Source organism: Netta rufina, assembly GCF_964035555.1.
Source record: "Netta rufina genome assembly, chromosome: 3".
Taxonomy (NCBI): Eukaryota; Metazoa; Chordata; class Aves; order Anseriformes; family Anatidae; genus Netta; species Netta rufina.
The window spans coordinates 118,252,923-118,265,016 of record NC_140125.1 but is presented as its reverse complement, the minus strand read 5'-3'; positions in this window follow the sequence as shown (position 1 = coordinate 118,265,016).

Genomic DNA, 12,094 nt, shown 5'->3' with positions numbered 1-12,094 from the left:
CTGCAAACATGTCAGAATTTGTGACATTAGGCTGAAGGCAGAGTGATGGAAAATGATGAAAGTGGTGCAAAACAAAGATGGGTTGGACAGGAAACACCACACTTTGAAAGAGGAAAGGTACAGGGCTGGGAAAGACAAAGATGCTGCTGCCCTGCTTCTATTCAGTCCCAAAAGAGGTTCAGATGAAACAGGACCTATGAAAAGGACGTTGCACTTGCTATTTTTGAGAAAAATGCCTGATGGCTTTCTGATAGAAAAAGGTCATATTGTTGGCAGAAGGCATGACAAAGAAAGGGAGTGAGGTAGAGCCCAGGTTGAGTTCCCAACCACTTCCAGAGGAACACCAGGACAGCTGGATCCCCACCACTTCCACCATGGCAAGGTTGTGGGCACAATATTAGGTCGAAACAGGCAAGAGTCAGCCTTGCAGTCTCCTGATCCCAGCCAGGTGTTGTTCATGGCACCACCAGATCACTCTGCCCATGGTCACCTCAGGAAGGACACTGGCACCACCCCAACCTCATGATGAGCCAGGGAGCCCTAGCCCAGCACCCTGACCTCGTGGCGCAAGGGCAGCGCGTCTGACTCCAGATCAGAAGGTTGTGTGTTCGAATCACATCGGGGTCAGCCCTGGGCAATGCTCCTCACCCTCTCTATTGCCTCCGCTTTTAGGGACGCCTGCTTGGCCCAGGGGATGTCTCCCCTAACTCCTGGGCAACCCGTGCTGGCCTGGCAGAGCAGCGTGGGGCAGCACTGGCAGGGCCGGGCACTTCTGAGGGGCTGAGGGCACTGTCCACAAGGAGGGCAGTGGGGAGAAGTGGTTTTATCCCAGTGCTTCCTCTTCACCAGGATTAAGGGGGAGGATGTGGGGACCTCTAGACTTTACCTCAGAGACTCCATGAACAGCGTGGGGTCCAAAAACTGTGTCCACACACAGTAAGGGTGTAAAGACAGCTACGAAGAGTCCACAAGGATCTCCCAAGGGCAGACCCATCCTGGACAATGTGGCAGGTTTCTTTGAGAGGTGATTTCTGCAGCCGGCAGGAGGGGACAGGGGAACCTCGATTCTCTTCACCTCGCACAGGATGGCCCCACAACAGCACAGCCTTGAAGCAGAACCATGAGGTGGCCAGACAGGGTCATGGACAGCAGCTGGGAGGCCAGCAGACATTCTTCCCTGCTTGGGATGATGCTGAGGGACCTGCTGATGGGCACCGAGGGGATTTTACACCATGAGGGACACGGGCGGCCCAGAGGGGGCACAGGGCTGGCAAAGGGCTGGGGCCAGTGGCGCAATGGACAACGCGCCTGACTACGGATCAGGAGACTGCAGGTTCGACTCCTGCCTGGCTCGGCACTTTTACTCTGCTCGTGGTCCCCCTGCTCCATCCATCAGGGGCTTCCTCCTGCTGCCTCTCATCCAGCCTTGTGGGCTTCTTCTCTGCAGGGTAAGAGCAACGTGGTGGCCTTCTGCCCTGCAGGCCCTTATGGCAGAGCTGGGCATCCCAAAAGGAGAAGACCTGGGCCCAAGGGACACCACAACAAACCCCACAGTAAAATGAAGATCCCTCCTTAACTCTTCCCCTTCAGGCTGAACTGACGCAGCACACACTTTGTTCTGGTAGATGACATGTTCCAGGCCCCATCTGCCTTTCTGGCTCACCTTGGGCTTGCTGCATTTGTCAGCACCTTGCCAAGTCCTGCCTGCAGCACAGATGGGACCCACAGGGAGCATGGCGAGGCCACCTGCCTGCAGGGACACCCCAAGTCCAACCCTGGTGTGACTTAGCCACCAGTCTCACCTGGGTGCCAGTGTGCTGCCCTTGCACCACCAGGTCTGGATGCAAGCACCCAAGCATATCAGAGCCCTCACCCCTTGCCCACAGTTACTCGTTAGCCTTCAGCTAGTTTTTGCTCAGCGGTGCTCAGTGGGAAAGTGGAGCTCATGATGAAAACAGAGCCTCGGAGACCTCAGCAGAAATTCTGTCATCCCACAGTACCAGCAAATCACTTTGCCAGGCCTAAAGTGCCCCGAGGAGTGGTTGCTCTTGAAGCACATGGCACTTACAGCTTTGACATGATAAGTTACGAGATGATGCTCCCATGGTACCAACACCAGAGAGATGGGCAAAAAGCCTGAAGGATCTCAGGAGCGGAGCTGCCCTCTTGCACCTCCAGGACAGCCAGGCCTTCTCAGGGCGAGCCAGGCAGGAGTCGAACCTGCAGTCTCCTGATCCGTAGTCAGGCGCGTTGTCCATTGCGCCACTGGCCCTTGCCCCCAGCCCAAATTGGACCCCCACCACGTTTTCTGCACTGCCTGTTGGTGGCTGGAGGGAACTGGGAAGACCTCACCTCCTGGCTACTTCCATCGCCACTCATGACAGCCTTGCCTTACCCACCTCTGAGGGTGAGGACAGCACCCATCCTGTCGTGGTGTCTGTGCTGAGTCCTCCTAAAAGTTTGCTTTTAGTTCTCACTGCTCCAGTCTGTTAGCAGTAAGTACTAAATTACATTAATCTCCCTTGTGCTGAATCTGTTTTGCCTGCGATGGTGAGTGATCTCCCTGTCCTTATCTCAACCCACAAACCTTTTATTTTCATTGCATTTTCTACCCTTGTTCTTGTGGTGGGGGAGAAGCCCAGAGAAAAGAGAGAAAAGCCAGGAGAAGGCAGACCACGAAGGAGAAAGCAGTGCCTGTCACCATCATCATGGCCAGGATCCGGAGAAAAGGAAAATGCCGAGCCAGGCAGGAGTCGAACCTGCAGTCTCCTGATCCGTAGTCAGGCGCGTTATCCATTGCGCCACTGGCCCTGGTCCTCCTGGGGTCCTGGGACCCCCATTCCTGCAGGGGATCTGCAGGGGGCTGGGGATGGGATGGGGCTCAGGGAGAGCCAGTTGGCCCCTACGGAGCACTGCTGAGTGAAAGCTAGCTGAAGGCTGATGAGTAACTGTGGGCAAGAGGAGTCTGGAAAACAGGGTGAGACATTGTGTTTGAGGGGTTATGGTCAGGGACTGAGATGGGACAATGCCATGCAGTACTGCAGGCTGGGTGACTGAAATTCCCAAGGGTCCTGGAGAAGACCCACTTGGACAGGAGCCAGCAGTGTGTCCTTTCACCTCTGAAGACCAACTCCATGCTGGGATGGGCTGTTAAGAGCAGTGCCTCCAGTTCCCTCCACCCACCACCAACACACCCAGGTGGTGCAGAAAGCACGGTGGGGGCCCAATTTGGGCTGGGGGCAAGGGCCAGTGGCGCAATGGACAACGCGCCTGACTACGGATCAGGAGACTGCAGGTTCGACTCCTGCCTGGCTCGCCCTGAGAAGGCCTGGCTGTCCTGGAGGTGCAAGGGGGCAGCTCTGCTCCTGAGATCCTTCAGGCTTTTTGCCCATCTCTCTGGTGTTGGTACCATGGGAGCATCATCTTGTAACTTATCATGTCAAAGCTGTGAGTGTGCGACCTGCTTCAAGAGTCACCACTCCTCAGGGCACTTAAGGCCTAGAAAGGTGACTTTCTGGGAGTGTGGGATGCTGACACTGATGCCGTTGAACATCTTCACTGATGTACTCAGGAATGGGGTGGGATGAGCTCATGACTGACACCAACAGGGACGACTGTCATTCACAGTGACCTGGACAGGGAGAAGGAGTTCAACAAAGGCAAATGTGATGTCCTGAACCTGGGATGGGACAATGCCATGCAGTACTGCAGGCTGGGTGACTGTCCGAAAACCCTGGACATGCGGGGTCCTGGTGAAGAACCACTTGGACAGGAGCCAGCAGCGTGTCCCTTCACCTCTGAAGGGCAAATCCATGCTGGGCTGGACAGTTAAAAGCAGTGTCCCCAGGTCAAGATGAGGTATTATTGATCCCTTACAGCACTTCTGAGACCATTTTGGAGAATTGTATCTGAGGACTGACTTCCTCAGTACAAGCAAGTACAAGGCACAGACAACAGAGTCTGTGCCTTGAGTCTACCTTCATGTTTTTTCCTCTATTTTTCTGCACCTCTTTGAAGTTTCCCCTAACGACTGCTTTTTGAAGCCCCTATCACAGGGATTAACAATACTTTTCAGAGAAGAAGCCTATGAGGCTGGACGAGAGGCAGCAGGAGGAAGACTCTGATGGATGGAGCAGGGGGACCACGAGCAGAGTAAAAGTGCCGAGCCAGGCAGGAGTCGAACCTGCAGTCTCCTGATCCGTAGTCAGGCGCGTTGTCCATTGCGCCACTGGCCCCAGCCCTTTGCCAGCCCTGTGCCCCCTCTGGGCCACCCATGTCCCTCATGGTGTAAAACCCCCTCAGTGCCCATCACCAAGTCCCTCAGCATCACCCCAAGCAGGGAAGAATGTCTGCTGGCCTCCCAGCTGCTGTCCATGACCCTGTCTGGCCACCTCATGGTTCTGCTTCAAGGCTGTGCTGTTGTGGGGCCATCCTGTGCGAGGTGAAGAGAATCGAGGTTCCCCTGTCCCCTCCTGTCTGCTGCAGAAGTCACCTCTCAAAGAAACCTGCCACTTTGTCCAGGATAGATCTGCCCTTGGGAAATTCTTGTGAACTCTTTGTAGCTGTCTCTACACCCTTACTGCACGTGGACACAGTTTTTGGGACCCCACACTGTTCATGGAGTCTCTGAGGTAAAGCCTAGAGCTCCCCACATCCTCCCCCTTAATCCTGGTGAAGAGGAGGCACTGGGATAAAACCACTTCTCCCCACTGCCCTGATCCTCCTTGTGGACAGTGCCCTCAGCCCCTCAGAAGTGCCCGGCCCTGCCGGTGCTGCCCCACGCTGCTCTGCCAGGCCAGCACAGGTTGCCCAGGAGTTAGGGGAGACATCCCCTGGGCCAAGCAGGCGTCCCTAAAAGCGGAGGCAATAGAGAGGGTGAGGAGCATTGCCCAGGGCTGACCCCGATGTGATTCGAACACACAACCTTCTGATCTGGAGTCAGACGCGCTGCCCTTGCGCCACGAGGTCAGGGTGCTGGGCTGGGACTCCCTGGCTCATCATGAGGTCGGGGTGGTGCCGGTGTCCTCTCTGAGGTGACCATGGGCAGGGTGCCCATACATCCCTCTGAAAAGCTGCCCCTACCTCTTTGATAGGTCTTGCACTGTCCTGAGAAACCCCAATTGCTGGAGGAAGTTTGCATGGGAATAAAAGTGAGGGCTCTGAGCTGGGTGGCTGTACACAGAGCTCCCAGGAGCTGTGGGGTAGGCTGAGTCCAGGGTCACCTGGCTTTGATGCCATCATTCACCCTATTTGGTGTATGTGAGAAGAGAAGTTGGTGTTACAAGATCCTGTCTTGCTGATCAGTTGGTCTGGGACAGCCTTTATTGGGGCAGCAGCAGAGCTACCCCACTGGGTCTGCAGGAGACACCACATTTCTCCTGGGAGAGGCCCTACAGGGATGCTCTGGGCAGTGGTCGTGTCATATTCTCATCTCCTTTCTCATTTAAAGCCCTCCTTCCAGGTTTAACAGATCAGCTGGCAATGATGCTCCCACTCCTTCATCAGATCAAAAATCCCCTTCCCTAAAGGAGCATCCTTTGGCCACAAAACCAGAGGCATGGGATGAAGTTTGAGGGGGACACCCCTCATCCCTGACCTCGTGGCGCAATGGTAGCGCGTCTGACTCCAGATCAGAAGGCTGTGTGTTCAAATCACACCGGGGTCAGCCTGTCCCACCACGGTGGGGTGGTGATTTGGGTTGGGCATCCCACAGACAGCTTGTTTTGCCCTCCTGGTCCATATCCCACAGCCCTGGTGGAAGGCAGAAAATGAGCTGTGGCAGAGGTCTGTCCTTGCTGGCCAGGTGTTAGGAAGTATTTGGGTAGCTTCAGCCTTCCCTCGCCCTATATTTGTTGGACATCCCAGCCGTGGTGCTGTGTCTCAGCACTGATTCTCCTGGCCCTGATAACCCTCCACAAGGACAAGTGCATTTGCCTCTAGACGAGGCATTTACAAAAAGAATTACAGAATCACAGAATCATTAAGGCTGGAAAAGCCCTCCAAGATCACCTGGTCCAACCATCCCCCTACCACCAATGTCACCCACTAAACCATGTCCCTAAGCACCACGTCCAACCTTTCCTTGAACACCCCCAAGCCCAGCATGCAGACTCCTGATCCTTAGCAGGACATGTTAACATTGCAGCACTGGCATTTGTGGCCTTGACACCTTATGGGAATCTGACTTGTGGCTGCAATTTATATTTTTTGCCTCCCATCTTTTCAGTGAAAAAAAAAACAACTCTCCCTGTTTCTCCCCATATATCAGGTGTCCAAGTCCCCCACCACCTTGGTGGCTGTCACTGGACTTGCCCCTCTGTGTTTTTCTTCTGATTGTGTCTTTCTGTTGACTCTTGAAACATCAGGCTGTGAAGAAACAAAACCTAGCTATTTGGGACTAGTCATCAGGAAGGGCAAATCTCTGCTTACTCTCCTCCTGGTCCCCCACGCACTTCTTGATGAGGTGGACAAAGGGCTGGAAAAAAAGCCCTGGATAGAGGGCTGGAAAAAAAGAAGACGTGAAGCTGTTGGAAAACACGCCCATAGTTATAATTCATTAAAAACAGCTGAACTCTTTTAATGGCTCATTAAAAGTGAACTTTTAAAGGCATAAACAGGGAACACAATGAAAAGAAACAAAGGAGCCCTGAGACAGAAAACAAAGGGTAGAGAGAAAATGAAAACAGGAATTTCCCCAGCATCCACAGCAGGTCCAGGCTGCTCTGTCTGTGCCAGGATCAGGCATTTAGCAGGAAGTGAAGTCTGACAGTTGTGTGTCCTGCACACAGAGGAGAACATTGACCCCAAAGTCCCTGAAGACAACACAAGTGTAGGATTCACCTAACAATGTAGTCTTGAGCTCACACCCCTAATGAACTCAGGAATATTCCTGGTGTTTTGGACAGAACGTAATACTGGACTAACATCTTCAAAAGTTTGTGTAGACACCAAAATGCCTTTTAGTCAGGGAGAAAGACCATCCAAGGCAATCTGGCAGATGGGGTGTCCCAAAAAGGCATTACGAGTTAGCCCTGGTAGGCAGTGCAGCACTGCACAGCCATTCACTCACTTCCCTACTGCCCCCAAAGGGTGGAAGAAGAGGAAAGAAAGAGTAAAAACAAGAAAAAATGTGGATTGAGACAAAAAATGTTTAATAATTGAATAAAGAGTGGAAGAAGAGAGAAAGACAATGGAATGAAGCAAGACAATCACTCATTGCTGTAGACTGATGCCCAGCTAGTTCCTGAGAAAAAGATGGCTATCCCCTAAGGCCCATCTTTTCCAATTTTATTGCTGAGCATGATGTTATATGGCATGGAAAGCCTCTTTGGTTAGTTTCGGTTCTCTACCTGCTTGTGTCCCCTCCCAGCCTCTTGTGAACACCCAATCTATTCTTAGAGGGGGACAATGTGAGGCTTTGGGGCTGTGCAAACTCTGTTTGGTGACTTGGGGGATGGAGGCAGACGGGAAAATAGAGTCCTTAGGCTTAAACCACCCCACATCTCAGCATCACAGCTCTAGAGAGCCCCGGGGCTGCACCAAGCCTGACATTGTTTGGGAATCCCATCCACAGGCAAAAGACACATGAATCTGATGAAACAAGGATGGCAAACTCCTTCTGAGTGTCTCCACTGTTCCTATCCCTGTGCCAAAAACCTGGAGTGTGCACCCTCCTGTGACTCCCATTCTCATTTTTCTGATGAACCTAGACCTAAAGGCCGCTGCTCCATGTCCCAAAGCTATCGATGCGTCACTGATGGGTTGGGTGAGAATTCCTCAGTGGCTGTCCTCCAGATGTCGCTACCTCACTGCTGTTTATGACCTTGGCTCTTCCAACAACAAATGAGCAAGGAAAACACATAAAGGCTGTGGAGATGGCACCTAGCTGTGGATGGTCTGCATATAGCCATGCCATAGGGAGAGTGGCAGAGCTGGAACCTGTACATGTGAAACCCTGTACATTCTGGCTGCTTTTAAGACTTTTTAAAGTCTTTGTTTAGAAGATAAAAGTGATCTGAGTCACTATTTAGGCTAGAGCTGATTGGTGATGAGGCTTAAGCAAGGGGATAGTTTATCAGGCAGTAGAACTTGAGGTCTCCCATGCAAGAAAAGGAATTATTGGTTACTTAATAACTTAATTATTAAATAATATTAAGGCTCTTTGATTTTTTTCTAGCTAAAGCTCTCCGGCTTGCATGAACAAGGAAATCTTTGAGGTAATATTTGATGGGAAGGTGCGAGGTGAAAAAGCTTACAAATATTTTATAAAAATGTAAATCCTTATACCAAATGCTGTTTCAGGTTATATCTTCATTTTCCAATGCAAATCCAGTTCTCAGAAAATCATGATCATTCCTACTGAGGTCTGCTATTACAAAACAATTTGCTCTAAATATTGATATTCAACGAGCTTGGCTGGAGTTGTATGTGAAGCTTGAGTCCAGCTTTCCTGACTTGGGACCCCTGCTCCCAGTACTAGATTGGGTTCAGCTCTGGATTTTCTGTGTCTGGCGAAAATGATAGCGTAGAAACTTGAAATATATTGTCAGGCAGCAAGGATTTTTTACACTTGTATAAGTATCTGTGCCACTTTTTTGTCACGGGGCTATGCTCACTTCCATCACGACCCCATAACTGCACTGGAAGTTGAAGTTTCATTTTCATTTCCCTCTGCTCTGTTGACTGAAGACACACGTTTGAGTTGAGGGCAAGGTCAAATCTCCCTGTTAGTGGTCAAGGTCTGGTCAATTTTGTTGTGCTGGACCTCTTCAAGGACAAAGATCCTCCTGATTTTGGATGGAGGCCAACTTCTGGGAACAGTGTCACTAAAAGCTTCTAAAGCCTCTTCTTTCCTTAGCATCTGAATACTGATGGAGAAGCAATGGAGGAGTGATCCAAATCCCAAGCTTTGGGTCTCTTGTTTTCCCTGAACAGGCCAAATAAAATACTGTTTTAAGTCTCATGCTTTACAGTAAGCTCAGTTGCAAAGGGGAAGAGCTGGTTGCCACATTCAGCTCTGGGGATGAAGATGTTCCAAATAATCCTTTCCTGTATGTTTTTGTTTGTCCCCTGCTCACAGTGCCCCAAGATTTCCAAGTTTCTCTGCCCATTTGATAACAGGCATATTCACAAGGACTCCTGTTTCCACGATGAGTTATTGGAATAGCCACAGCCCAAAGCATTCAACATAACATTCACCCAACCACCACTGGTCATAGGGATGCTGCATTCAGCTGAATTTCTGGATTCATGATGATTTTGCAGCTCTAGCTGCTCAGAAATACCTGCCTTGTTTTCCGTGGATTTCCAAAATGACCAGCCAAAATGACAAAGCAATTCTTTTTAATTTCAGAAGCTTTCTATTTATTATTTTCTCAGGTGCTCTTTCTTGCATTATTATGCTCACCTTTAAGAGGCGTTCAGAAAACAAATTCAGAATTACCAGCTCAGGAGCAAGCAGCCTTCATTCAGCTGACACGATGGAGATGTCCATGGACCTCACCAATGTGTGAAGGAAAGCAGAAGACTATTCAGATACTTCCTTACCACCTTTGCCAGTGTGCTCGGTAGGGAACAGACGATATCAGAGCCATCATCAGTGAAGCATTAAAGTAAACAGGAGGAAAGATGATGCCCATGGTAGATCCAGATCTGAGCAAGAGCAAAGGCAGCTCGGAGGACTTTGCCTTGCAGGTCCTACCTGAGGAGCAGTGATCCATGGGACTGTGAAGAGACATTGCATTTTTTTTTTTTTTTTGAGAGACAGTTTTTTTTGCATTAATTTTCCTGTAATTCCATACCAGAGCCAAACACCTACGCGTGCTCTTTGTACCAACACCCACGAAGCTGTGTGCAGTGCCCCGCTGAAGGGGCAGAGATGAGGGTGGGTGAAACCGTGCCGTACACCCCTAGCAAAGATGTGGGCGTGCAAACTGCACGGGGGGGCTCTTGAGCAATGCAGCCCTGCCTGCTGCTAGCAAACCCTGGCCTTCCAAAGGTCATCCATCGCCTGCTGGCGTCTGGGCTCATTACCCAGGAGGAATCCCGTCCTAGGCGGGGGGTTGAGGTGCTGCTGAAGGCTTGGTTTCTCAGCAAAGTCATGCTCAGGGGAGTGTGTCATGCTCAGGGCTTTGGGTGGCTCTGCAGAGACCTTTATGTGGCTGGAAGTGCCCCTCTTAGCTACCCTGGTGATGGGGCTGAGTCCCTCCAAATGGTCTCGAGTGTTTTGCCAACTTCAGGAGATGAAAGGCAGGTTGGTTTGGCCTATGGGAGGAAGCAGGAGCAGGGAGAAAAAGAGAGGGCAAAGTGGTGGGGAAGCAGCGTCCGTGGATGGGGAGATGAAGGAAGGAAGGAGGCAGAGAGCAGATCTCCATGGCACTCCCAGAGGCTGATAGATGCTGATCTGTGTCTATCTCCAGGAGATATGTAAGGGACAGAGACAGCAGATATCAAGGAAATGGTTAGGGTCCTGTTCCCAACCTCTAAGAAATATCATAGTCTTATACTGAGCTATTTTCAACCCACAAAGTGTACATTTCCAGAAAGAAAGTGACTGAAACTAGCTGCAGTGCCAGAAAACCCTCCCCAAGTCAGCACTCGCTGCTTATCCCCTGACCACAGCCATCACCATGTGTCCATCTCTGCACTTCCAGGGCACGTAGAGGCATAATGCAACCAGCAGCAGGGGTAAAATCCCTCTTTGCTTCACCTTGGCTACCGCTTTGCACAGAAGGATCTTAAGACAGCATTTGAGAAGCACATGTTTTGGTGATGAAGGCACAAGGATGGAGGGCTCGGTCCCCAGGCAGGTGTTCCCCTTTCTGTTCCTGTCCCCAGCAGATGCAGGCCCCTGGAGAGGGGAAAGCAAACGCTGCATCCAGCCCCCGTGCACCTTGTGCAATGCACTGATTTGTTAATTGGACATTGATTATGCACCTGATCACGTCATGGGTTGCATAACCACGGTTTGCCTCTGACATTGACCTCAGGAGATGGGAGCTGCTTTCCAGGGGGCTAGCAATGAAGTAACCAGGTAAAGTGAAGTGCATAGATACTTCATCTAAGGAAGTCCTTCATGTGGCTTGTTTTTGTTGTTCCTTGAAGGATAATACTTCAAGGCAGCTTTTCTAAATCCATGGATTTGTTGTCTGTTAGATTGGTAATGATCCTTCACAGTGCCAAAGAAGGGAGGCAGAGACCTGAGACACTTGACTTCCAGCATGGGATTTAGATGCCTCTCACAAGCACCTCATCAGGTGCTTTTTTTTTTTTTTTTTTTTTTCTTTCATGACAGTGGCACCCAAGCAGAGACAGGCACGGAGAGGGTGCACAACTGCATAATTTAATCAGGATGCCTATCTGTGTGAAAGATAGTTAATTAATCCCAAATAAAGCACAGGAAAAAATTCTAGCAGCTAAACAAAGAGGTGTTGCAGACAGCTGAGCTATGGGTAGGTAGAAGGGAGGTGGCTGCTGGAGCAGCTTGTTAAAACTCTGCAACTGGTAGATAATATATATATATATAAATAAAGAGTCAATATAATTAGTAGCACAAAATATAATTAGTAGCACATACAGATTGGAAAACTACTTATACAGGTAAGCAGAACCTTTTTCTAGGTCCTGAGATCCTATGGTGTGGTGTGGCCATAGTATTGTGCACCTGCCTTAGCTGCCAAAACAAGGTTACCACATCAGACTGCCTGCTGGAACGGCTCCTAGCCCAGACCTATCACTGAAACAGCCCAGGAATTTTTGGCAGAGAGCTAGCAGAGGTCAAAACTGTCAGGGCTGTTCCAATAATTTAATATTACGGATGATCAGGTTTCAGTGCTCATGTCCTGACACTATTTAATCTGATAGTGCAGACACAGACAGGTCAGCTGAATCACTGTCCAGGCTCCACTGACTGTATTAGCCACACCTCAGCAGATTATAATGAGGTTTTGGACATGGCAGACACAACAGGCTTGTCTATTACCCACCAAAATAACCACACGTGCAGGTGAAGGTCGATGCCATGCTGACCTATCTGATACACATGACTCTGATTCTTGTGGCTACAACATTAGCAGCTTCCTCCCTAACTAGAGAT